Raw genomic sequence first — 27849 nt, forward strand, 5'->3', positions numbered from 1 at the left:
CAAAATTTCATTTAGACACCGTTAAGGACCATAAGGTTTCTCTGAAAAACCAGAGGGGAGGGGGAAGGGAATGCATGGTTACAAAATAAGAAGGTAGAGAAAACCATCCCAAAGGACGCAGAAAGGAAACACGCTCTCCCATATCCGACACACCTGTGTCAAGTGTTCACGCTATTAGAGCTGAACCGTGTCTCCCCAAAGCTCAGATGCTGAAGCCCCAACCTCCCAGGACCTCAGAATCTGGCTGTATTTGAAGACAGGTCTTTAAAGGGATGATTAAGTTAAATGAGGTCACTAGGGTGGGTCCTACTCCAAGAGGACTGGTGTCCTTGTAAGAAGAGGAGATGAGGACACAGACACACACAGAGGGACAACCACGTGAGGACACAGGGAGGAGACGGCCGTCTACACGCCCAGGAGAGAGGCCTCAGGAGGAACTAGCCCTGCCCACACCTGGATCTCACATTCCAGCCTCCAGCACAGGGAGGAATAAACGTTTTGAAGCCTGCCCCACCCTGTCTGTGGCACTTTGTTACGGCAGCCCTCGCAGACTAATTAATACACGCTATGCCATGCTCTGTGCCAGGCCCTGCTCTCGCTCCGAGGTATGGACAGAAAAAGCAGAAGGGAAGAGCTTTCAAGGTTGGTCTCGCCCCGGGCCCTCGTGTGTTTGGGTGGAACTCCGCTTTTTTCTCTACGCCTCTCTTTTCTCACCTGTATAATGGGATAATATGACATGAAGGCCATCATTAGGATTTCCTGAGAGAGTGAATACGCAGTACCCAACAGAACTCCTCATACATCCCAAGCATGCAATGCACACTATCGTTTTTAAAACTGGGCCGCACCCAGGCCAATTCAACCTGTCTCTATGAGGTAGGAATTGGGCACCAGAAAAATCTGTAAAGCTCCTGGGGGCTGGGGCAGAGGTGGGCACACAGGTGGAGCAGAAAGATGAAGATCAGGAAGCCCGCCGGGCCCAAAGGCTTTTTTACCTTGGATCTCACGATGCCGTTGTTAAATCCACACTATTATTATTCCCAAATTAAGAACAGTGGCCAGCGCTGGGGCAGTTCTGGCAGGGGGTGGGAGAGGCGGAAACAGAGGTAAATAATCTTTTAGGCGCGCCGATCCTACGATCCTACGCGACGGCCCAGGGGAGATGTGTGGGGGCAGCAGGTGACACTGCTCTGAGCCCAGCAGAGCCAGGGCGGGGAGGAGGGTAGCGGATCAGTGAGGCCTCACCCCTCAGGGGGATCTGGGGTACCCCCTGGGCCTCTCCTGCTCCTCATCCAGTTCACCAGCCCAGCCGGCAACGTGCTCACATCAACACGCCCGTCCCGGCTCCAGGGTTACCTGCTGATTGCCTATGGGACCGCTTTACAAACAGCCCAGGGAAAATGCTCTTACAGTGACTGTGTTTAATCTTTAATGTGAAACATTCCATTGTTTGAGAAGGGGAGCTGTTTCTAATTGAATACATCTACAAATACGATGAGAAGGTATGAATTAAGGTGAAAGGGTAAAATGTGCCATTGAAAAAACAGATGTATTTTGGAACAAATCCAGAAATGTCTTCCTCCTGTTACATGTTAAGATTTCACGGGTTGAAGTCAAGCCAGAAACACGCATATTTGTGATGGAAAGACAAGTACTACTCCTTAAAATTGAGAGACCAGCAGGATTTTCTCACTTTATTCTGAAAGAAAAATGTAAATACTTTTGAAGGGGTAGTGGGGAAAAAAGGAAACATGCAATACTTTAAAAAAAGAGCACTGTTTTACCACTTTAAAGCCATGGATAATTTAAGAACATAAAAATATGTGATGTGGTCTGTTCATTAAAGTGTAAGATTTAGTATACATTGAATTTTAAACTATAATTTACCCAGACAACAATTTCAAATGTAATGACTGAATATGCTTTAACTGCTTCTAAATCCTGCTGGCAAAATTTAAGGAAACTCTTAATTTCTGCCAATTTATTAAGAAGCAGGCAAACTTGAGTACAGAAAAAAATCATTAATAAAAAAGTTTTCTGAACTTGGTGACCCCACAAGGTCAAGCAGACCCAGAAGCTACTTGTTTAACAAAAGAAGAGGAGCCAAGATGAGAGAAAAGACCACCTCATTCCATTAAAATAACATCTGGCTTCTTATCGACATGTGTTCATTTGAAAGACAACGATAAACAGGATCCTTCTCATGTTCGCTTTTCAAAATTACCCTTTTAAGTCGAGGAATTCATAAATGCTTTCCCTCACGTTTACGAGGTTTTCTATTCTGTCCTGGGTTGTGTTTACGCCTCCATGTGGTGTGTTTCTAGACATTAACCTGTTCATCCACGTTTTGGAGAGGAAAAGCATCTGGAACGGAGGTTTCCTACCAGTTTTCACCCACAGCCTCCTAAGCCCTTCTTGCTCTTCTTCCCTGTCAACAGCCGAGGAAATGCAGCACCCACGACCGAGGGTGGCGTGTCTCAGCCCTGGAAACCAGCGGGACTCCGGCTACTTCGTGGGGCAGCCGTGCAGAACCGCAGACTGCACTCCAGCTCCCCGCGCCTACGCGGATTCTGAGCTCATCGCACTCCTCGGGGGCCCATCCTTCAACCAGCCTGAAATTCTGCACTGCGGGCCAACGCTGAGTGTGCGATCACCCCTCCCAAGACGGGTGAGGGATGAGTGAACAGGAAAGGGAAATGAAGAGGGACCAACTTCCATTACACAGTAAGTGGGTCACGGGCATGAAACGTACCGCGTGCGGAACACAGTCAGTAATAATGTCGTATCTCTGTATGGTGACAGATGGTAGCTAGACTTACCGTGGTGATTATTTTGAAATGTACAGACATAGTGAATCACTATGTTGTGCACCTGGAAATGACACAGCGTTGTAGGTCAATTAAACTTCAAAAACAATCAAACAGACAATCAAAGTCACAGAAAAAGAGATCAGATTTGTGCTTACCAGAGGAGGGGGCTGGGAGCAGGTGGAAGTGGACGAAGGCAGTGAAACGGTACAAACTCCCAGTTATAAAGATAAATAAGTACTAGGAATATGTAATGTACAGCATGGTGAATATAATCAACACTGCTGTATGTTACACATGAAAGTTAAGAGAGCAAATCCTAAGAGCTCTAAATAATTATTAGAAAATTATCAACAACAAAGACAGAAAAAGATTCCTGTCCAGAGCTGAAGCGATTGACCAGTGTCTAGCTGACCTGCTGGCAATAAGAAGTCAGGACTTGGACAAGGCTCAAGGAAACCGGCTAAAAGCAAAATACTTTGTGTAATTTCTCCCTCCTCTTAGATGGGCAGGCACGGGGCAGATAAAGGACATTCCCCAAGACTTTCATTAAAACTAAATTTGTTACAGGAGCTTAAATGTCCTGATCTCTGGAGAGCAGAGACAAAGGTGCATAATGGAGATGTCAAAAAATTCTACTTCCTGGGAATTCCCTGGCCGTCCAGTGGTTGGAACTCCGTGCTTTCACTGCCGAGGGCCTGGGTTCGATCCCTGGTGGGGGAACTAAGATCCCGCAGGCCACGTGGTACAGACAAAAAAAAAAAATTTCTACTTCCTGCTTCTCCCCTCTTCACAGTAGGTGCCTTCTGAATTATTACTGTAAAGAGAAGCAATCTTTTTTTTGTTTAAGTAGGAGATAAATATATTATTCTACCAAAGGACAAATGAATGTCCACGTGGATCCTGACGAGAGTGAAATGAGGTGTGCTCCTGGTGCCCGGACGGTATGGAGAACAAGACCATCGCTAGCTGCAGGCGTCTGCATGCACAGTGCAGGTCTCTGCTTCCCTTTACATACAAAGCTACGCTGCAAACTCAGTATCCACAAAGGGAAAAATAGGCACAAACACCAAAACCGAAGCTAACGTATCAATCATTTCAAATTAAACAAACAAAAACGCTGCTGTGGAAACCTGGAACTACTTGCGGTCGACATTTAGTGTCATGAAAACCAAAGCTTCAGCCATTCTCAGCAAACGACCTCAGCCAAAGACCTGAAGTTTGGAGGTGAGTCCTATGTCTCACCTCCACAGCCCACAATGTGGTCTGGGTTGTGAATGTAACTTTTGTATTTATTTACTCTCTGTAACACCAGTAATACAGCATCAACCAAAATGACAGTTTTCTCTTTTAAAAAGCCTCTAATGTGAAATGCAAAAAGTAAAAAAATAAAAGATTTAATGACAACCATGATGGATGAAATGTATTTCTGGAAAAAAACAACAACAAATAAACAGCCAGACTGAAGGCACCCAGAGACTTTTATCACAACCCAGTTCCAGCGCTCTCTCACATCTTTTAAAGTTTGAATCACGTATTCGACAAAAAGTCTGGTTTTGGGGAGCCCTGAGGGCATCCGTCAATGAAAGCAGCTGATTTATAAACAGAATTAAGTGATTATGAAAACACTGCGGCGTCATGAAATGCTTAAAAAGCACAGCATTGTTCCAAAGTTTCCTCGTGCACCTGCAACTGGGATATTGTCATCTGGTTCTGAAACACAAATATTTTTTCAGCTTTAAAAACACGCACAATCCTGTAGATCCAAAACGTGCCCAGTACCCTGTCAACGTTGTTCTTTCTTCCCCAAATCACATCATTAATAGCTATGCCTCTGGAGGGATGTCCAATCTTTAAGCTGGCAGATCTCAGTCACAACACATGTGTGTGTATACACACACACACACACACACACACACACACACATCGTGGCAGGGGAATACATCTGTGTCCCACTTTATTCAGGGACTTCAATATCAGCCCCTCGTCACCTCTGGGGACCCCATCAGTGATCTCTAGATGCTTTTTCATTGCATATCCCTCTCAGTGAAAACCTTTTAAGCATTAACTCCAACTCATGTAACCTATTAACTAGAGATAACACACAACAAACATTATATGCATTTTTCATAGACCACAAATAGACATTTTGTAACTATTAAATAAAAATACATAAACAGAGAACTTAAGTTTCTTCCTGCACTCCAGTAAATCCCATTGTCACTGCCAGAGGATATGCAGTCCACTTGGGAGCCCACTTTGTGAATTAAAACCTGAGACAAGGCATTTCTGTCACCCTCTACCCCAACTAAACATGGAGACTATTGGTGTCAAGGAAATGTACTAGGAGGCCCATGAAATTTATCAGGCAAGTCTAATTTCCACAGGCCTCTCCCCTTGTTCTCATCTGGTCTACAACAGTTTCTGTCATGCACTGGACACATGAGATCATTACTTCTTATTTTCACCAACTTCTGAGCTGGGTGCCCCTCCAACGCTGTTTCTCCTGGCAAGGCTTTTTGAAGAATTACGCTACAGATCTCTGGAAATTGTTGAAACTGGCACAGAATCATCGTGCATCTTAGAAATACAAACCTAATGTGATATTTTTTCATAATCAAATTAGGAGTTAAACCAAAGCGCGTCTCCCAAGACTGACCTGTGACTGTCAGGGACTGGCAACCCTTGTTTTTACGTTGATCACTGTGAATACTTGAGTCTTTACCAACACAGAGTTGGCATTCAAGTTTCAAGGGATTAGAATGCCTGATAAGATTCTGCTGGGAAAAGAACCTAAGGCAAGGACCCAAGTTTATTCTGTCTCCCAAATGAATCAAATGGTAGAGACATCAGTTCTCTGCTCAACTGCTTTTCTAAATACAGCCTAAAACTCGGCAACCACCTGGAACTTTATAGGTGCTGAGAATTATGTCTGCATACCGGTGCTACAGATGTCTGCATCATATGAACGGGGTAACATCCCTCCAACTCCACTTTCTCATTTCTCATCTTCAAACGGATGTCAAGATAAGAAGGGTACCTCGACGGGTAGAGCTGACCCAGCTAAGGCTAAAAATCACCCCAACGCACTAGAAACAAAAAGCACTGCTCAGTTACACAGAATTTTCTCCAGTTCCCAATCATGACTTACGTGGTCTTACCATATTAAAGTATTTGTTATTACTGATTTAAGAAATAAAATGGCATCACATACAGTAAGCTTCTTTTGCCCAAATTTCCATCTATTGGAAAGTTTAAACAAGCAGAAGTGTTTGCAAATTCGATACCGGATGTTCACACAAACTCTAAAGCCCAATGACAACGGGCAAGTCTATAATAGTATGAGCCAAGCTCTCCCAAGAAGCGGACAGTGTCCCTCTAGCCTTGCTCCAACATGGATGAGGCTGGGTGTCCAGGTTGCGGTAGACATGAGGAAAGTCTTCAACATCTTGGAGAGAGAGAAGGTGATCATCACGCCGGTGGGGCGGTGGGGGGGGGGGGGGAGGGGCGGGGAGAGTCCTCACCTCCTCCTGCCTCTGTATTCTCCCTGGGGGTTGGTGTTAAGTGTTCCAGAAAGGAAAGTGCTCCGGGCTGGCTATCTCGGGTCATATTCTGGGTTCCAGGCTCAAGGGAAGTAAGCAGAGAAAAACTCTCATGTTTTCTTTACAGTATTCAAGCTCCATCCACCACGATAGGAAAAAATGACAGGAATTCAAGGCAGAGACACTCTCTTCAAGAATAAACACTATGAATTTTGCCGTGAGCATTGTTTGTGCTTATTTTACAGGGTCTCCTGAAACTGGGAAACTACAACACTCGTAAGAGTTATTCAGAGGCACCCCACAGCCCAAAGTGTCTTCTGAATTGCTGGGGTCTTTTTTTACAGTAAAACATGCAACTAACTTAGCAATGTTAAGTTGAATATTGTTTACTTCAATCATGGGTAAAATGTTAGTTAAAGCATGGAACATAGTTTACTCAAATTGCTAGTTAATATAAAACCACCATAATCCTTAACCTACAAAAGTGTTAAAAAAAAAAAAAAAAAAAAGAGCCTACGCAACATTTAACGTGTGCCTTTTCCACATTACAATCCGCAAACACGGGGTAGGAGAGGCCTCAAGATCAGCTCATCAAGCCTTTCACTCTACACGTGAGGACACACACAGGTTCAACAACTTCACACAAGCAGACAGGCAACACAAGGCAGGACACAAGTGACCAAAACGCCAGGCAAAGGATTCTCTAGAAAACATGATATTCCTTATTTGATCACAAATAGTGAAATTACGACCCAAGGTAAAATTCAGGTGAACAACCACATAGAAACACAGACGTAGGAATTTATTTCTACAACAAACTAATGCAAACACAACTGGATATTTTTAGTGTACTTTTTGGTCACGTTATCAACCCACTGGGAAAACCACGCCTCTTAATGTGTGTCCTGTTTTTGAAACTAAAGACATGAGTCTAACCTACTGATGCATTTTACATAGTACTGCTCCAGAAACAGTCTCTGAAAGTGCATCCAAAAATGTCCCATCTCAACTGATTTGGCAGCAAGGATCAACTGGCATAGGAAATGTGCAAATCCTATAGGCAGCTCCAACAAGATAGCCGATATTTTTTCACTATGATTTCTTACAAGTATTAAGAAGCTCTAAGTTTTGGCTTTTCCTTGCTTTTGATAATATCCACAGTGCAAAATCATTCTGAGAAAAACACATGGGCCCAAGTGTGCCACAGTATAAAATTCATGAGTCAAGGAAGGTGCTCGAAGAGTGGAGAGATTCACTATTAGGCATTTCATCCTGAGTTAAAATGTGATTACCAAGACCAGGAGAGCAGAGCTGATCGGCAGGTGCCCCGAGTTAGGGGCTGAGAGAGCGGGGAGTATGGAGGGAAAGCACCACGGACACCTTTGGGGTGACGGAATTTAGTTGTTTGGTATCCTGATGATGGTGGTGGTTACAGAAATTTAAGCATGCTGAAATTCATAATTTATCACATAGTAAATTTAGGAAATATACAGAGAATACATATGTGTCTGAATACAGCACGTGTGTGTGTTTGTGTGCGTATGCCAGCCCTGAAATTTAACTTAAGAAAAGCAAGCAAGCAATTGATGGAGACCACCGTAACTAAAAAAGATATATTATTACTGTCATTATTGGATATTTCCACACCAATTCCCAACTTCAGAGTAGAGGAAAACCTAAGGACACTGGGCTCCAAGCATGATAATAATCCTCCTTCTGTTAATACAAGCCTGAGAAACAGATTTTATTTTCTTTCTCTCTCAAGAAGAAAACTAAGGCCAGAGAAGGTAACATGTGCCCAGAGGCGGTCAGTGCATGGTGAGCTGGCTGCAAACCAAGTGTCCCCGACCCCATGACCACCAGGAGCCCACAGGGCCCCCAACCAGGCTGGGCTTGGCGCTCCTCTTGGGCGGGGGGGGTCACAGGCCACGGGGCCACGGGCTGGCTCAGGAGGACCAGACTCCAGGCGCCAGCAGTGCCCATTCGTGGGAGAGGGCCCCACTGCAGGTCCGCACCCAGCTGCCCCCAGCCGTTCACGAATCAACTACTCACAGGAGAGGACAGGGCCTGAAACAGCATCCAGAGTCCTGCAGGCCGCAAACGCCTCCCACACTGATGTGTCCGCCCGCCCTCCCAAGCACGGCGGTGGAGGTTACCCCAAGTCCAGGTTAACCGACATCTCGCTGGGCACAGAGAGGGTCCGAAAACAGCAGACAGGTACCAGGTGTTCCCCTGATAAATACCCAAGTCCCAAGAAGCCGACCAAAGGTGAGACCCGCTAAATCTGCAATGACATCCGCAAAACCAGCAGGAAGGAGCCCTGCAGGCGCGCTGGCATCGGGGCTCTAAAATACTCGAGTTGAGACAGAGCTCAGGCGACTCGCAGCCGCCCCCCCGCCCCCAACACCTCCTGGCCTTGCGCCGCTCCCGCCATCCACTTCCCACCTCCTCCTTTCCCTTCTCATTTACTTCCTAATGTATCCCAAAACGGCCTACGGGAGCCGGAGCCGTGAGAACCACAGCGCCGGATACCTATCTTGACATCCAGCTGCCCGTGGACCTTGCTCAAGACAGGACTGCACGGCTGACAGCAGAACTCAGGGCTGGTGTCTCCACCCTGGCATCACGGCCATTAAGCACCGGGTCGCTCTCTGGGGTGGGTCTGTCCCGTGCACTGTGGGATGTTACGCAGCATCCACGGACCCCCCCCCCCGCCCCCCCGGATGCCAGGAGCATCACCGTCCCCCTCCCCCAACTTGTGACAACCACACGTCTCCAGATATTGCCAAAAGCTGCTTGACGGTAGGGGACAAAACTGCCCTGAGAACCATGGGCTGACCACAAGCTTCTAGAGCTCAACGCTGAAAACACGGTTCCAGTAAGCCACCATCTCCGCTACCTTCGTCCCTACGACGTCCCTTTCTCTCGAACCTGCGAGTCACACGCTCCATCTCCACCTCTTCCTTCCCAACTACCAAGAACAAACCAAAGCCATGGAAACGGTACCCAACTTCCTCCATCAGAAGAAAATACTCTCTCCTCTGTTTCCAAGTTTAAATTTGCTCCAATTTAACTTTTCAATGGCTTCCAGTTCACATCTGCAATCTTCAATCAGGCAGTGGATTCTCAATAAATATTTGACGACGGCGATAATGCACAGAAGTGCTTTGCAGGAGGCGGCCACCTCCATGGTCAAGTTCCCGGGGAGCACATTCCTTAATGACTGCGTTTTTCCCCTGAGGTTTTAAACTCATTTTCTCACAGCAGGCTCTCTTTCCCTCTACAAACATGTTGACTGTTTGTCCCTTCCCACATCCAGCGTTTATTTTGGTTGCTGGGTCTCGCTCTACTCACGTGGCCGGGGCCATCCAGTTGGTCGAGCCCCATGGAAAGGATGGACAGGAGGGAGGGCCAAGGAGGGCAAGACCCGAGGGAGAAACTCACATCCAGTCTCCACTCACGAGGCCAGTTACTTCCTTCACGCTAAAAATAGGTATGGAAAAAAAAAAAAAAGTTTATCTTTCCAACTTAAAAAACAAAAAAGTTTACAAAATGACTTTAGTCTTGCTTCCTGATTGAAACTATTTTTTAAACGTCTTGGGTGGTGAAAGATTAACAACTTATTGGAAGTCACGTACTCTTCTTTTTTAAGGGAGAAAAAGGAGGCAAATGCAAGGTATCCGGGGACACCACACCTGGGACAGTCTCGCCTCACAGGGCAGAGTGATCGTGCTTGTCCTCTGGCCCGGGTCAGGCCTGGCAATAACCACGTGTGCAGAGCCCAAGACCCAGACACCTGGCGGAAAGCTCAAGGAGGGGGCAGCCTCAGGGTTGGGGTGTGGGGTCCTCCCTCCCAATAGGTAACTGATGAAGGGTCTGAATTCCTGACACTCAGGACCTACATGAGATGGCTCTTGTGGGCCTGGCTTCCCTCTGCAGGAACCCATTGCCCGCCTCTGGAAGAGAATCATGGATATCCCAGGTGTCTCAAAAGCTTGACAGGTCACAGCAGTCCTGAGAGAAAGCAAGAGTGAGGACAAATGGCAGAGGGGGATCTGGGAAGTCACCTCTCTCACAGATGCAAAACTGGGTTTTTCCCCCCAACCACAAATAAAATTTCTAATACGTTGCTATAAAAAAATACAAAAGACTATGCAAAGAACACACCAACTAAGTAATAAAAATAACATCCTGACTCAGGGACCAGTATACAGGAAACGGCCAGCACTCAGCCGCTTTTAAAAAATACTTTGACTATTGTTAAGCCTCACTTTGTTGGAAGGATTCCTGATCAGTCTTTTAATAAGAGAAGATTTGACCCTCAAGAAATTAAACCTTAAAACTTAAGACATAAACTTGGGGGGAGGGGTAGGTAGCCCATGGCGAACACCGCTTTAAACATATCAGATAAGGCCTCTACATCACCTAAGGCCTCTAAATCACCTACGAGGGGCTTCACTGACGGTCACACCTTGGGCTCCCCACCATCCCAAGAGATGTTCGCCACGACACACTCAAAGGCAGGCAACATGGGGACTGGCTATGCCATTTTTCACATGGGGAAACTGAGGCACAAAGACACTAAATGCCGTGTCCAAGGTTAAATACTCAGTGAGAGACTCCAGCTTGGAGTTCTGGTTTTCTAATTCAAAAGTGATCCAAACCACCTCAATCTAAAAAACCACAGCTGTCAACCTCACTGAAATCACTTTCCTAGGTCACCTGCTAGCTGAAATGGGCCTACCTTTTTTTTTTTTAAAAGTCTACCAGTAAATTATTTCAAACTCTTACAGCCTCTCCCCTCCTCCCACAAAAAGTAAACTAACTCTCTTTACTGCCTTCTTTATCAATCCTTACTTGCAGTAACTATAGAGAATCGCCTTCCAATAGAACATTCTGCAAGTTCTGCGCTGTCCCAATATGGCGGCCACTAGTTACACACATCTATTGGGTATGTGAATTATGGGTAGAGCACTGAAAGAACAGAATTGTTTATTTTAGTAACAACAGAATTGTTACTGAATCTTAGTTAATTTGAATCTAAATATGCCCATGTTGGCTAGTGGCTGCCACACCAGATAATTAAGCTACAGATGAAAACAATCTTTCCACTGTGGTGGACATTTCATGATTTCTGCTGAGATTCATCTAGGTGTACAAACAGATTTCAATGTAGGTTCTTCTGTGTGGGAGAGGGAGAGAAAGAGAGAGAGAGAGAGAGAAAGAGAAATGGTGTGTGTGTGTGTGTGTGTGTGTGTGTGTGTGTGTGTGTGTGTGTGTGTAATTTAACGAGCTTGTCTCCAAGTGGGAAGATTCACACTATGTATACACAGGAAGGCAAAATAACACCAAGCTTAAGAGCTGGGCTTTCGGAATCAAACAATCCTCCCTCCACCATATATTAACAAGTCAGTGTCCTCTGAAGTAGAATGAAAATAATTGCTGCACACAGGGCATTAAGTGCCTGTAAAATCCTCACTGCATGGCATTAGAGTAACATTAGGAAAACTACTCTACCTGCACAATACCATAACAACTAAAACTTACAGGCAGCGTTGTAGTTTTCAAAAAAATTACACGTACATTCCCTCTTTCTGTCCTTGCACTACCCAATGAGCACCACGATTTCAGTTCCCGTTTTTATTTTTACATACAGAAAACGACACTCAGAAAAGTTACAGGACTTGAAGGTCAACGGTAGAGCAGAACAACAGGGTGGGCCCTTTCACTAGTTCAGGCCAAACGGGGACAAAGGCTGCTTTTCTAGCAAAGCGTTAGGTGTCCTGATGGAGCTGGACTCGGGCTCTATTCCTCTTTCTGCTGGCTAGCGCTGAAACCCTCCTAACAGCTCACCCAGGTAGACTCATGATGCCATCACACAGATGAGAAAACTGACACTCCCATGGTTAAAGGTGAGATTCGAGACCAACTAGGATACCACACACTTCATTTAAACACCCAAACTTTCAGGAGGGGTGAGCTTTGGGAGATTTAAGGGTCAAGGTGTGAAATTTAAATGAGGGGTGTTGACAATTCCCAGAGTGACTTAAGCCCTGGACAGAAGCACAAAAAGAGCCAACCTCAGAAGATCCAATGACACACACCCTGCTGTGCACAACACCAAATCAACACCTGAAGTCTCCATTTTCGTCCCACAGGTGTGTGTTCCCTTCAGGTCTAGAATATCCTTAAGGGGCTATCTTAATAAGTGGGTCAAGTGATGCACTTCAACTTTCATCCCTGGATTCATCATCCAGCTGGGGGGTTTTCCACGAAAATCTGCCGTACGTTTGAGATATTAACATCCCTAAACATAAAAGAGTCATCTTCACGTCTCAACTGTTCCATACTCAACATTCGCGCCCCCCTCCCACCCATCGCGTCTTTCCTAGGAATGACTAGTTGTAAACTTTTCATAAAATCGTCCTGGGCAATTTCCTACACCGAGGCCACCGTTCAGGACGGAGGAGTGGCGCTCCCCTCCCCCTCCCAGGCTGGAGTCCCGCCCCTCCCCTTTCAGGTTAACCCAGGGACCCAGGCGGCGCGCCTGGAGAGAAAAACATCCAGCAGTCAGGTCAAACCACATGTGACAAAGCAAAGCAGAAACCGTGGCACAAGGAATAGGGCATGGGTTTCTGTTTCTTTTGGGGTTCTGCTCTACAACATCAGCGACAGAAAAGAAAGAAGGAAAAAAAAAAAAACACCCCACCTCCGACTCTAACTTTGTGGAATTTCCAAAGCGAGGGGCTCGGAGAATGCGAGGCCGTGCTAAGAACGAGCCCCCGCGCGGGCCTCACCGCGCACGGACAGCGCACGTGAAGGGCAGGCCCTAACCCAGCGCCCGCGGGCCTCTGGCAGCCCCCAACTGTCAAGGACCCGGCGACCTCCGGCGACCCCCGAAGGCGCGCCCCACCCCGTTCCGAACACCGGCCCCCGTGGGCAAGGTCCCCCTGGGGAGCAGCGCCCAGGACGCGAATCTGGGGGCACCCCTCCCCCCAGCCCGGGAGCAACAGGTCTGCAGCCTCCCCAGGCCGCTCTCCGCAGACCCGGCCCGACCAGGGACGCCCCCCGTCCGCCGAAGTCGCCCCCAGCCCGCACTCCTCGCCCGGGCTGGGGAGCTCCCGACTTCCTTGACGGTTTCTGCGGCTCAAGAACTGAGCCGCCCAGGGCCCGCGCCGCCGCGCTTCCAGCCGGCCCGGGGCTGGCCGGCCCGCGCCCGGGGATGAATGGGGCTCCCCTCCCCCCACGGGGGATCCCGCGGCGGCGCACGTCCGTCCAGCCAACCCCGGGTTGGGCAGACAAAGGGGCACCGGGGGACAAATCGAGCGCTTCCCCAAACTTGCCGGCCGCCTCCCCCGCCCCGAAACAAAGGAGCCCCCCAGCCTCCGCCCGCCCCCAACGCGCCGGCACTTTGGGGAGCAGCCAAAACGGGGTATTGTGCAGCCTGCAGGGAGCGCGCCGCACCCCAGCCCAAGCCCGAGAGACACTTGGGGACCTGCCCCTCCAAAGCCCCGGAGGCGGACGGAGCGTGCGGGCGCCCCAGGCCGCCGGCCTGACCCCGGAGGGAGGGAACCGCCGGCCCCCATGCGGGACAAGTTGGCGTTCCCCCCCGCCCCACCCCGCGCCCGGCCAGCCGGCCGGCCGAGCCCCGCGCACTCACCTCGCCGCGAGCAGCGCAACTTGCGGCGGCGCCGCCGCCCCGAACCTCCCTCCGGCCGGCCGTCGCCGAGCCCGGGCCGTGCCGCGGCCGAGGAGGGCCCGGCACCCGGAGCAGCCGCGCGCCGCCCCCGGGCCGCCCCCGCCCCGCCGCAGCCGAGTCCCCGAGAGGCGCGGGCGCTGGAAAGTTTCGGATGCCGAATGGCGGCCGAATGGCGGCCGAATGGCGGCCGAATGGCGGCCGAATGGCGGCCGAATGGCGGCCGAATGGCGGCCGAATGGCGGCCGAATGGCGGCCGAATGGCGGCCGAATGGCGGCCGAGGGGGCGGCGGCGGCGGCGGCGGCGGCGGCGGCGGCGGCGGCGGCGGCGGCGGCGGCGGCGGCGGCGGCGGCGGCGGCGGCGGCGGCGGCGGCGCGGCGGCGGCGGCGGCGGCGGCGGGGCGGCGGCGGCGGCGCTGGCGCCACCTCGCTCCCGAGCGCAGAGAGTGCGGGGGGATGGGGGGGGCTGGGGCGAGAGCGGTGGCGGCGGCAGAGGGCGGGACGGCAGGAGGGACCCGCACGGGCAGTGACCTCCGGGGGGAGCGGCCGCCAGCGCGCCGACCCCGGCCGGGAGGACTGCCAGGGAGGCCGCCTCCGCCGCCGGGCCGGCCCCTCCCCCCACGGCCCCCAGCCCGCACCCTCCCCCACCGCCGGGGAACGGGAGCCCGGGTCCTCCCCCCCCCCGACACACCCCCCACCCACACGCCCGGGGGGGAGGGGCGCGTCCCAAGCCGGTCCCTCCCCCACGGAGGGTGAGGCCACCAGGCCTGCCCTCCCCCACAACCAAGAGGGGGAGAGTCCGCCCCCAACACAGCCCCTCCCCCAGGGCTCCAGGGAAGACTCGCGTCCTGAGCCGCCCCGTCCCCACGGCGGGGGAACCTGCAACCCTCCCCCGTCCCTCACCCCTGACTCTGCTCTCCCCGCCGCGCCCGGGGTGGCTGAAGGGAACCCGGGTCTCCCTAGTGTATCCGAACCCCGTCCCTTCCTCGTGGCCTCCATGCGGGCGGAAGGAGACGCAGGCCTGTGCCCACCCCGTCCCAGGCCCGGACCCAGCCAGGAGGGGACAGGAGCCCGGTCACCAGCACCGCGGTTTCCAGGGGAGGGGGGAACCGGGCCACCGCTCTGTTACCCTCCCCCACCTCCAAGAAGCAGCCGCCCAGCTGCCCTAGCAGAACCCCTGCAACCTGCCTGAGGACGCCGCTCCCTCAAAATCGGCGGCCGGCAGGGCACCCCAATGGTCTCCTCCCCTCCCCGGAAAAGTGGGGGCCCAGGGGGGAGCCTCGACCTTTGCAAAATGCCTCCAGTGAAGAGCCGGCAGTGCGTGGGGAGAAAGAAACTCGGGCCCAGCGGGGTGGAGGCTCCCGGCGGGGGCAGGGGGAAGAAGCCGGGCGCTCGGGCCTTCTCACCCCCGCCCCCGCCCGGAGGCGTCGGGCCTCGGGCCCCGGCCAAGTGCTAAGGTTGCCGCAGCTCGCTCGGCCCAGCTCTGGTGAACCCGAGGCCCCAGCGCTCCTGCCTCCCCTCCTGCTTGGCGACAACTGCCCCCCACTCGAGGCCTGAGTTCACTTAAACAAACATCTGCACCCACCCGCCGGCACCTTGGGTGTCTGCTTTGCCGAATATTTTAGAATAAGTTTGCCCCTCCCTTTGGCGTATAAGGAGCTTCGCCCCAAGAGCCCAGTACACACTCAGCGTTTTACACTGGCACCTCACTTGCTCCTTGCTGGGACACCGGGCCATTTGCTGTACTGGTTGTGCAGAGAGGGGGCCCGAAGTGAGTGTTTAAGGGGCTGGTCCTCCATCAAAAAGGCAGACTAAAAATTATGCTGCCAAATATTGCTGTGAAACGTCAGTGATGTAAAACGACGGTTGCTGCACATTATTATTAGAGCACATCAATAAAAGATACACTTACACAGTCTCCATAATTGTGAATCAGCAGAATAGATTTTGCCTTATTTTGTATCAGTTGCCATTCAAGGCCCCCCAAAAGGACGTGGTGGGACCTTCCCTTGAGCTTGCCCGTCGTTGCTCCCGGGCTCCCTGGGCTTGTGAGGACTGATGCTGAGGTATTAACAGGCAATCGAAAAACCAGGGGGGCAACAGAAAACCCGAGCGAGCTCCTGATGCAACCCTGCCCGGGTTACACGTGCTTCCCTTCCCCCACCGCCTGCTGATGGGAGCGCTGCGTTTTTTCCGCCTGTAGGGTCACATTGTGGTTGATTGATTCTCCTTTCGCCTTGCTCAGTCATTCAGATTTGGAAAGTAAATAACAAGTTGACAGCATTACAGCTCTCGCCTTTACTGGGACACGGCCCCCGGCTACCGCACACTCTCGAGTAGCCGCGCAGCCAAACTGGCCCTCTGGCTTGCCAGCCGTGCTTGTCCTTAGCCGCTTGGAAATTCCGAACTGAACACCATGAAAAGGTTCCTTGGTATGTTTTGATTACTTGGCAGACGCCAATCATTTAAAGTATGAGAAAGTGGTGGAAATCCTCGCTTCCAAACTAGGACCCGGTGTGACCACTTTTTTTACAGCTGGTCTTCCGTAGCTAACAATGCGAGGGAGCTTGGAATCCATCTTGCCTGTTTGATCGTGTCCCAATAATCCCAACGATCTTCTTGCAAGTAAGGAGTCGAGCACTTTTACCACAGACTCCTAGGAGCCCCCAGGGACTCTGTAAGACCTCAGACAGGAAACGCGACCCCCTACATTTATCCTAATAACACCGAGAAATTCCACCTTCTGAATGCTAGACGGGTGGTAGGAACGTGTTAAATTAGACTATTTTATTTCATCTGTTTTGCAGATTTTTCGAATGGTGTAAGAAAAGAGGAGAAAAAGCACATTAAAGTAGAGCAGGAAAGGAGCTAGTGCGTTCTGACAAAAGTATAAAGGTTAATTTGGAGGCCGTGAGCAGCAACGATCTACACAGGTATCCACTGCACAATATCTATATTCCAAACAAGTATTTTTGGTTGCTGACTGCAGGGGGCTGGAATACAAGAATCCGCTCGCAACAAATGCTATCAGTATTCCCCCTAAACAGTAGCCAAATGTTTAATAAAAAGGCAGCAGGAACCCACACAAATATAGTCAACTAATTTTTGACAAAAGAGCAAAGGTATTTCAATGGAGAAAGAATATCCTTTTTAACAAATGGTGCTGGAACAACAGACATCCATAGACAAAACAAACAAAAAAATTAATCTAGCCCAGACCTCAAGGCTTTTCACGGAAACTAACTTAAAATTGATCATGGGCCTAAAAGTCAAAAGCAAAAACATAAAACTCCTAGAAGATAATGTAGGAGAAAATCTAGACGACCTTGGGTTTAGCAGTGAGTTTTTAGATACAACACCAAAAACATGATCCGTGAACAAAAAAAAACTGATGAATTGGACTTACTGAAATTAAAAACTTCTGCTCTGCAAAAGACACTGTTAATGAAAAGACAAACCACAGACTGGGAGATATATTTGCAAAATCCATATCTGATAAAGGATTATATCCAAAATATGCAAAGAACTCTCAAAACTCAACAATAAGAAAACAATACAGAATAAAAATGGGCAAAAGATCTGGGAAAAAAAAACTCACCAAAGAGATATACAGATGGCAAACAAGCATATGAAAAGATGCAGAATATCACATATCACAATGAAAACGCACATTAAGACAAAATATGGGGAATTCCCTGGCAATTCAGGGGTTAGGACTTGGCGCTTTCATTGCCAGGGCTGTGTTCTGTCCCTGGTCTTGGGACTAAGATCCCACAAGCCACGCAGCTCGGCAAAAAATCAAATGCTAACAGGGTGCTGAGCAACAGGAACTCTTCCGCGTTGCTGGTGGGAATGCGAAACGTAAGACCACTTTGGAAGACAGTTTGGCAGTCTCTTACAAAGCAAAACATACGATCCAGCAACCATGCTCCTAGGTGTTTACCCAACTAAGTTGAAAACTTATGTCTGCACAAAAACCCGCACAGGAATGTTCAACAGTTTTACTCACCAAACACCGAAAGCAACCAAGATGGTCCTCAGTAGGTGAATGGATAAACAAACTGTGGCACATCCACACAATAGAATATCATTCTGCAATAAAAAGAAATGAGCTATCAAGGCATGGGAAGACAAGGAGGAACTTTAAATGCCTATCACTAAGTGAAAGAGGCCAATCTGAAAAGTCTACATACTGTATGAGTCCAACTCTACGGCATTCTAGAAAAGGCAAAACTGAAAAGATCAGTGGTTGCCAGGGGTTCTGGGGATGGGAAAGAAGGGACGCATATGGGGAACACAAGGGATTTTCAGGGCAGTCAATGGATTCTGCATGATACTGTAGTGGCAGATACATGACATTTTGCATTTGTCCAAACAGGTAGACCTGTACAGAAACGGAAGTGAACTCCAATGTCAGCTGTGGATTTTATCAATATTGATTCATTCATTGTAACAAATGTACTACTGTTACACAAAAGATGTTAACACTGGAAATGGTGTGTGGGAGGAGGAAAATTGGGAACTCTCTGTACTATATGCTAAACCGTTCTGTACATCTAAAACTGCTCTTTAAAAAAAAGTCTATTATTTAAAAAAAAAAAAAAAAGACAGTAGGAAGAGGTGTTAAACTTCTCGTGAGAATTACTGCCCAGTTTTCATGGAATCCAATATGTAATTTCATCGAGGCCCATCTAACGGCTCCTAACACATAGGCCAATATTTGTTTGCATGACTGGCCTACTCAGAAAGGCCTGCGAGTCCAGGAGTCGTGTGCTCCATGCCGCAGTGGCCTCTCGGTGATGTTTGCAGAGCATGTCTCAGCTGTGAGGAAGCATCTGCCACAAGCTTCTCGTATGAAACAAAGAAGAGGGGTATGCTCGCCAACTTCACTTACAACCCTCTGGCCGAGGTTTGCTTTGGGGCTTGCTTCTACTTTTCCTCAGGGAGACTGGAACCGAAACTACAAAGGGAGATGGTTGTATCAGGTGGTAGCACGTGGTGAACGCACTTGGAGAAGTAAACAGGAGTGAGGACAGAGATTTCCATCACCTGCCTGCCGTGGATGTGAGATGAGGTGGGTGGTCGCCCCTTCTGCTCCCCTTGACCTGGGTAGGCATCCAGTCTTTTTTTCAAGATAGGATGAATTGTGTCTCCCGCCTCAAATTCATATGTTGAAGTCCTAACCCCCAGCACCTTAGCATGCGACTATTTTTGGAAAGACGGCCTTTAAAGTAGTAAATAAATCAAATGCAGTCATTAGGGTGACCCTTCCTTATCCAATCTGACTGGTGTCCTTATAAGAAGAGGAGACTGGGACACAGACATGCACAGAGGGAAGACCGTGTGAAGACACAGCAAGGAGGGAGGACTGGGGAGAAACCCACCCTGCCGACACCTTGACTTGAACTTCCAGCCTCCAAGACTGTGAGAAAATAAGTTCTGTTTGTTTCTCATTCTTTTTGGCTACGCCGAGTGCAGGATCTTAGCTCCCCGATCAGGGATCGACCCCGTGCCACCTGCATTGGGAGTGCAGAGTCTTAACCGCTGGACCGCCAGGGAAGTCCTAATAAATTTCTGTTATTTAAACCACCCAATCTTCGGTGCTTTGTTATGGCAGCACGAGCAGCAAATGCATGTGAGTTATTGCTGTTTCTTTTCTATTTGGAATGTCACATTCACTTCACATCCTTTGAATACTGAAAACACCTCACATTGGGCATGGGGATGTTCGTGCACAGTGTCGAATTTGATCCTCCCAGTAATACTGGAGGGCAGGGATTTTTATCTCCAATGCTCAGAGTAAAAGACTTGGCCCAAGAGGTTAAAGGATTGAGAGGAGGGGGTTTGTAAGCACTTCTACGCCCCAGACCTTCTTTGGCAAGTTACTGACTATATTGATTACCACTGCATAAATACATAAAATAATATACATAAGATTACAAGGAAACTCGATTCTGTAAAAATATAGTTAAATTAAAAAAAGAAATTCCAATGTCATAATACATGTGCTTCTTTCTCAGTACTTCCAATCATAAGCTCTAGAGGTGGTACTAATAACTTCTGTCATTTCAAAGTAGTGGTGGGTACAAATAAAATCTGCTTCAACTCTAACCTGCTCTGAAAATACATCAGACTTCTCTTGGTGACAAATTGGTAACAAATCAAAGATACAGTTAATGCTACTGTCATCTCCTCTATAGTCATAGTTGTCAGAAATGCTCAATTTGGGTTAACTGCAGAGGTTTTCCCCATCCATGTTCATGGACCCCCTGCAATCTCTCCCTGGGACCTTCCTGCCAAGGGAGGAAGTGCAAGCTGCATCCCATGACTCTCTATGGCCCTTCTGCCTACCTAGACTCATCCATGCCACCACCATGGACCCCCTCCCATGGCTCATGGGCCGGGACCCTAGAGTGAGATGACTTTAAGGGGATGCCAAAAACTTACTCATCCAGATAAGTAATACGTGCTTCCCTGGTGGCGCAGTGGTTGAGAATCTGCCTGCCAATGCAGGGGACACAGGTTCGAGCCCTGGTCTGGGAAGATCCCACATGCCGCGGAGCGACTAGGCCCGTGAGCCACAATTGCTGAGCCTGCGCGTCTGCAGCCTGTGCTCCACAACAAGAGAGGCCGCGATAGTGAGAGGCCCACGCACCGCGATGAAGAGTGTTTATTTTGACAAAATTCAACACCCATTTATGATAAAAACTCTCCAGAAAGTGGGCATAGAGGGAACCTACCTCAACATAATAAAGGCCATATATGACAAACCCACAGCAAACATCATTCTCAATGGTGAAAAACTGAAAGCATTTCCTCTAAGATCAGGAATGAGACAAGGATGTCCACTCTCACCACTATTATTCAACATAGTTCTGGAAGTCCTAGCCACGGCAATCAGAGAAGAAAAAGAAATAAAAGGAATACAAATTGGAAAAGAAGAAGTAAAACTGTCACTGTTTGCGGAAGACATGATGCTATACATAGAGAATCCTAAAACTGCCACCAGAAAACTGCTAGAGCTAATTAATGAATATGGTAACGCTGCAGGATACAAAATGAATGCACAGAAATCTCTTGCATTCCTATACACTAATGATGAAAAATCTGAAAGAGAAATTATGGAAACACTGCCATTTACCATTGCAACAAAAAGAATAAAATACCTAGGAATAAACCAAAAAAGAAAAACAAACAAAAAAAAAAACTGGTAAATGAAAACAACATTTAAAATTGTGTTGTCATTAGAGTATACACAAAGTAATTGAAGCTGTAGGTATAGAAGTGATTGCCTTGAGAAGACATGTATAATAAGGAAAGGAAGGAAGGAAGGAAGGAAAGAAGGAAGGAAGGAGGGGAAGAAGGAAAGCAAGAAGGAAGGAAGAGAAGGAAGGGAAGGAAAGAAGAGGTCTTCAAAAATAGGGAGATTTAAGTGGCATTTAAGTAAACCTGCCAAAGGGAGCAGTGGCAATCAAGGGACCTGAGTATTAATTAGGAATGACTGATCACGTGAGTCCCATGAGGGTAGGGATCACATCTGCTTCTCATTTCTGGAGCAGAGCACCTAGGACAGTACCTGGCCAGTAGATGCTCCATTCACAATTGTCCAGTGTTGTCCGTGGGGCAGGAAAGCTACAAATACCATTGGCTGCGGCAACTGGGTGACTGGGGATGTGTGCAAGCTGGATGGCAGGCAGTGAGTAAAGAAATGAATAGGGAACAGAAGTGCCCTTGACCGGTGGGGAGGGCCGCGTTGTGCACCCCTCTGCTCTCGCTGCAGGGAGATGGCTTAGCGACTTCTCCTGGGGAGGTTCCTGGCCTCCATAATCTGCAGGAAGCCCTCTCAGAGTCAGTGGGCGCCCCTTGCCTCCAGGGCCCTGCAGACCCCACAGCGCAGTCCTAATAACCTGACAGTAACACCCAGCCAAGCCCAGTCAATATACACCACCAGAGTCTGTACAATGACCTTTAACATCCAGGATGGACCAGACTTTCAAGACTGAGTTGTCAACAGTGAGACACCAGTGGTTGTGGATTTCCATGCACAGTGATGTGGTCCCTGCAAGATCCTGGGGCCAAGGTTAGAGAAGGTGGTGGCCAAGCAGCATGGAAAGGTGGTGATGGCCAAGGCGGATATTGATGACCACACAGACCTCGCCATAGAGTATGAGGTATCAGCTGTGCCCACCGTGCTGGCCATCAAGAATGGGGATGTGGTGGACAAGTTTGTGGGCATCAAGGATGAGGACCAGCTGGAGGCCTTCCTGAAGAAGCTGATTGTCTGACAAGCAGGGAAGCGTCCTGACTGCCCCTGCCCACCTGGGCCCCGTGGTCCCGGGGGACCCAGATAGAACTCATAGCCCTTCTGTGCCGGCCCTTCCTACCTCCTTCCTCTGCCTGGCCCCTGTGGGTCCGTGCTTTGGAGACCAGGCCTCCAAACACAGGAGCCTCAAGTGCTCCCAACCTGGCTGACCGCCAGGGTGGCCGCCCAAGGAGCGGTGCCGCCACCGAGCTGGGACAGCCGTCTCCTCACCCACTCTCTGCTCCTTCTAGGGCTTGTTGCCGTGCTCCCAGGATGCTGGGACAGAGTTCCGGGGCCAGCCTGCAGTAACAGCTTGGTCTCCCTGCTCCCTTCTGATCTGAACCCCGGTGCCTGGCTCATCTGCCTCCTGCATTTTTCTTTCCTGCTGCTGTTTTGTAAAAAAAAAAAACAAAAAAAAAAAAACAGAAGAAGCAAAAAAGAAACCCAGGGCTTCCCTGGTGGCGCAGTGGTTGAGAATCTGCCTGCTAATGCAGGGGACACGGGTTTGAGCCCTGGTCTGGGAAGATCCCACATGCCGCGGAGCAACTGGGCCCGTGAGCCACAATTACTGAGCCTGCGCGTCTGGAGCCTGTGCTCCGCAACAAGAGAGGCCGCGATAGTGAGAGGCCCGCGCACCGCGATGAAGAGTGGCCCCCGCTTGCCGCAACTAGAGAAAGCCCTCGCACAGAAACGAAGACCCAACACAGCCATAAATAAATTAATTAATTAATTACAAAACAAAAACAACCCATAGAATACAGTACCAACAGCAGACCCTAATACAATCCACGGTCGTTGGTGATAACGATGTGTCAATGTAGGTCCATTTATTGTAACAAATGTACCACTCTGGTGTGGGATGTTGATGATGGGGAAGGCTGTGCATGTGTGAGGGCAGGGGGAGTATATGAGAAGTCGCTGTACTTTCTACTCATTTTGCTAATGTTTTGTTATTTGTAATTTCTTCTTCTAAAAAAAAGAGGATATTAAAAAAAAAAAAAAGAAATGAGTTATCAAGCCATGAAAAGACACGAAGGAACCTTAAGTGCATATTGCTAAATAAAAGAAGCCAATCTGAAAAGGCTGCATACTGAATGACTCCAACGATATGACATTCTGGGAAAGAAAGTAAAGAGATGTGATAGTCAGGGGTCAAGGGTCAAGGCGGGGTGAGGAAGTGATGATTAGGTGAAACACAGGAGATATTTAAGGCAGTGAAACTATTCTGTAGGATACCGTATTGATGGACACATGACATTATTTGTCAAAACCTACGGAACTGTATAACACAAAGAGCGAATCCTAATGCAAACTATGGACTTTAGTTAGTAATGGTATATGAATATTGGTTCATCAATTGTACTAAATTGTAACTGCACTAAGGCAAGAGAACTAAGAGAGAACTAAGAACCGCACTAAGGAGAAACTGTGAGTGGGAAAAGGAGAGGATATATGGAAACTCTCTGTACTATCTGCTCAATTTTCTTTTTTTAAATTTTATTTTACTTTATTTCTTTATTTCTTTATTTTTGGCTGTGTTGGGTCTTCGTTGCTGCACGCGGGCTTTCTCTAGTTGTGGTGAGCGGGGCCACTCTTTGTTATGGTGCACAGGCTTCTCATTGTGGTGGCTTCTCTTGTTGTGGAGCACAGGCTCTAGGCGCACAGGCTTCAGTAGTTGTGGCACGCGGGCTCAGTAGTTGTGGCTCACGGGCTCTAGAGCGCAAGCTCAGTAGTTGTGGCACATGGGCTTAGTTGCTCTGTGGCATGTGGGATCTTCCCAGACCAGGGATCAAACCCGTGTCCCCTGCATTGGCAGGAGGATTGTTAACCACTGCACCACCAGGGAAGCCCTATCTGCTCAATTTTCTGTAAACCTAAAACTGCTTTAAAAAATTGTTTATTAATTTTGTAAAAAGTGCAACCCATGGCTTGACCAGTTCTGTATATACCACTTTCTTAGGCAGTAAATTATCTTTGCAGAGCGCCTTTGGGCAACAAGCAATGATGCAGCATAGCCCACATAGACAGAAGGGTTTTGAAGACAACAAGCCTTCAAACTCATCCCCCCACTAGAGTGTGAGCAGGAATGACAGAAGGGGGAACAGAATGTGGTGTGTGGAACCCTGGGTCCCCCTTTTAGCTACAATCAAGGAGTCACTGAGCACATGAAGGCAGCCTCGCAGGGGTAGCACCGCTCTAAGAAACAAGCGACACTTCTGACTTGTTTTACCCAAATAACTTAAACAAGCAAATAATAACCAAGTGATTCATCCTACATGATCTTCAGTTTTCCCATTGATACAACTGACAGTATTATGCATTATAGATGCTGCTGTGTTGTTTTCAAGCCTTCCTTGAAAGCCTTCACAAAAACGTCAAAACATCCTCGCATATGATACTGATGATAAGGAAGTGGATATGTGTGATCACATATGAGATATCTTATTAAGGGAAGTGTGGGAGGGTTCTTCTTTAGAATATTTTCAAAAAGCTCTTCTAAACACTAGATATATTTTTTATTACTTTTACTGCTGTTCTTCTCCTACTTGTTACCTGAAGTTTTGTCTAAGGACCGCAGGGGTTTTCTTAACCTTACAAGTAAGTTTCTGTTGAGTAGAACCTCGTCATGCTACTTGTTGCTATTGATAGAGTTTGTTAAGCCAACAGTGAAAGCAATCTGTCCTCTCAATGCATGGTAGCACTTCAATAGTGGAGATTCTGGAATGAATTTTAAAATCAGAGATGAGAAGCATTTCCCCCACCCACCTGGGATTGGAAAGAGAAAATTCAGTAAGACAAAACAGGATGCAGAGCTTAAGAAGTGGGTTAGAGCCCACGAAGTTCTAAGAATCACAACTGTTGAAGAAATATTAAGCAGACCAGAAAATTAGTGAAATGAGTCCAGGTTGAGTGAGACTGAATGCTTTCCCCAAGTCCCACATGGTAACTGCCTTTTTTCTTCTGTAGGGGGAGAAAGAATTGGGAAGAGATTTCAGATTTCTAGAGATTCCCTTGAATAGTTCCTACTGGACTGCTCACTGGGACAATATTCTTTTTCCTCCCCAAGGTGGCCATATGCAGCAGCAGTTCACCCCATCCATTCACTCTCATCACTTAGAATGGAGTTGTCCCCATGCAAACATCGAGCAATGGCACCGTGAGAATTGATAGGCTCATGAAAGCAAGGCTGATGGGAGCCCTGGGGTGCACCCCCAAACTAAAAGGACTCAGGTTGCAAGACCTGTCACTTAACAGTCACAGCAGGATATATTTTTTGGTAATTGAAGCCTAATTTGGATTGTGTTTTTGGAAAACGATAACATTAGTTTTCTAAAAACTAGAAAATTTGTTAGGGGGGAGTGGTGGCTCTCTCCAACTCCACTTTGAAGCTAAAATGGCAAACTGTTTGGAATACAAACTTTTCCTTCCCGTGGATTTACGTAGTAGATGTTTCAAAATGACTGGCAAATACATAGAATTCATACAAAGTTAGAGGCAAAAGGGTGCTCCAGAACCCTCTGGTTGAATCTCTTCACTCTATAGTTGAGGAGAATGAGGTCCAGAGAGGCTAAGTGTTATGCCCAAGGGCACACAGCTGGCTCACAAGACGAGACTTGAATCCGGATTGCCTATGTACTGGCCAATGCTCTTCCCTCTCTACTGTGCTCTACTTCCCAGCACCACAAGAGGACACCTACTGTGTCTTGCAGAATCTAGACTATTTTTTGAAAGCTTGGAACTAAACTTGTGACTAATTAGAATACAGTGTTCCACCACCTTTAAGTCACCAGCTAAAATCCACTGCTCCCCGTCGCAGCACGCCCGAGGCCTTCTGGGTAACCAAAGAAAGATTATTGTCTCAACTCAGTTCTCTGTGTCTAGGTACCCACAAAATGGAAATCACTTTACTTGGGGAAGAGCAAGAGGACAAGATGAGATGAAAAGGAAGCATGTTTAAAATGGATAAAAGGAGGCACTTTTTCCCCACTACACACAATTGAACTGGGGAACTCACTGCAGCAGGATATTAAGATCAATGGTGAAGATTTGTGTTTTAAAAGATTAGACATTTCACATGCATATCATCAACAGCGACACTCAATGGGATGAAAGTAAGATGGATGAAAGTTCTCAAGCTTCAGTGCATAAGTTGATCACCAACTGGGTCAGGTGAAAAGAAAAAAAGTTGTCTACTGGATTAAAATTTCACAGAAAGGCAGATCTGGGGGGTTCCAGTCATTGCTGCTGTGTAACAAACCACTCCAAAGTAGTGGTGTGAACCAACAGGCATTTTATTATGCACATGGATACGGTGGATCAGGAATTTGGAGAGGGCACAGCAGGGATGGCTTGTCTCTGATTCATGATATCTGGGGCCTCAGTTGGGAAGACTTGAACAACTAGGAATGACTTGAGGTTGGGGGCTGGAATCATCTGGAAGCTTCTTTACCTAACCTGGGATGACTTGAAGGCTCACTCAGCTGGGACTGTCAAGTGGAGCATCTATATGTAGGTGTCAAGAGGGAGTGTCCCAAGAAAAAGCACTTCCAAAAAACAAGTGTCCCAAGAGACCCAGGTAGAAACTACACGGCCTTTTATGACCTATCCATGGAAGTTTTAGAGCATCACTTCCAACACAGTCCATGGGTCAAAACCGTCACAAGCCCACTGAGATTCAAGAGGAGGAGACTTAGGACCGCCTACATCCCTCCCCTATGGGGAATGGCAAGATCACATTGCAGAAAAACCTGTGGGATGGGAGAGGTTTTCGCAGCCATCTTTGGAAAATGCAATCCCCCAGGGAAGTGGTGGGTGATGTGAGGTTACAAGAACACACAATCTAGTGGAAAAAACTGACATATGAACAGAGAATCACAGTACAATAAAATAAATTTCAAGGTAGTTATTTCCCCCTCTTTTACAAGAATTCTTTTTTTTTCCCTTTGATAAGAGTCATCACATTAAAATTTTTTCATTCATTGTCTGTCTTCTACTAGATTGGAATCTCCATGCATTTAGTTTCCTACTGTAACCCCTGTGCCTAAAACACTACCAAGCCCCAAATAGGCACTCAATAAATATTTGCTGAAAGAGTACATGAGTAAAGTGCTGTAATAGAGAAGTAGTGGGAGGGCTGTGGGAGTACAGGCAATAACAAAGCACTCAGCTTGACAGAAATGACATTTGAGTGGGTCTTGAATGCTCTTGAAGGATAAACAACAATTTTTCTGGTGGAAAAAAAAGGGCATAAATTTTTCTCCTTAAATCTCCTCCAGAGACTTCATTAGCCAAGTTTAAGTGGGCAGATCTCATCCTAAGTGTACAGACTGCAAGTAGTAGTTACAATGTTCTTGGTTGCAAGTGAAAGAAAACAGGGACTCAAATGTAATAAAAAATAAGCAGCGTATCGTATCACATAACAACAAGTCTGGAGGCCAACAGTTCAGGCAGCCTCAATGCCATCCTTCTTCACTGGGTCAACTTAGCTCCTTTGTGGTTGCA

General features: G+C 48.1%; 1 long non-coding RNA gene and 1 pseudogene across 2 annotated transcripts in view; one reads left to right on the top strand and one right to left on the bottom strand.

Moving 5' to 3' along the window:
* Positions 1-27849, bottom strand: part of LOC309662893 — a 188716-nt gene that overhangs the window by 144675 nt on the left and 16192 nt on the right. The gene's annotated exons all lie outside the window — the stretch shown is intronic.
* Positions 14218-23374, top strand: LOC309662934 (thioredoxin, mitochondrial pseudogene; annotated as a pseudogene). The gene is made up of 2 exons: positions 14218-14223; positions 21839-23374. The product of its transcript is annotated as a thioredoxin, mitochondrial pseudogene (transcript).

This window comes from Balaenoptera physalus, assembly GCF_965194825.1.
Source record: "Balaenoptera physalus genome assembly, chromosome: 6".
In the NCBI taxonomy this organism is placed as follows: Eukaryota; Metazoa; Chordata; class Mammalia; order Artiodactyla; family Balaenopteridae; genus Balaenoptera; species Balaenoptera physalus.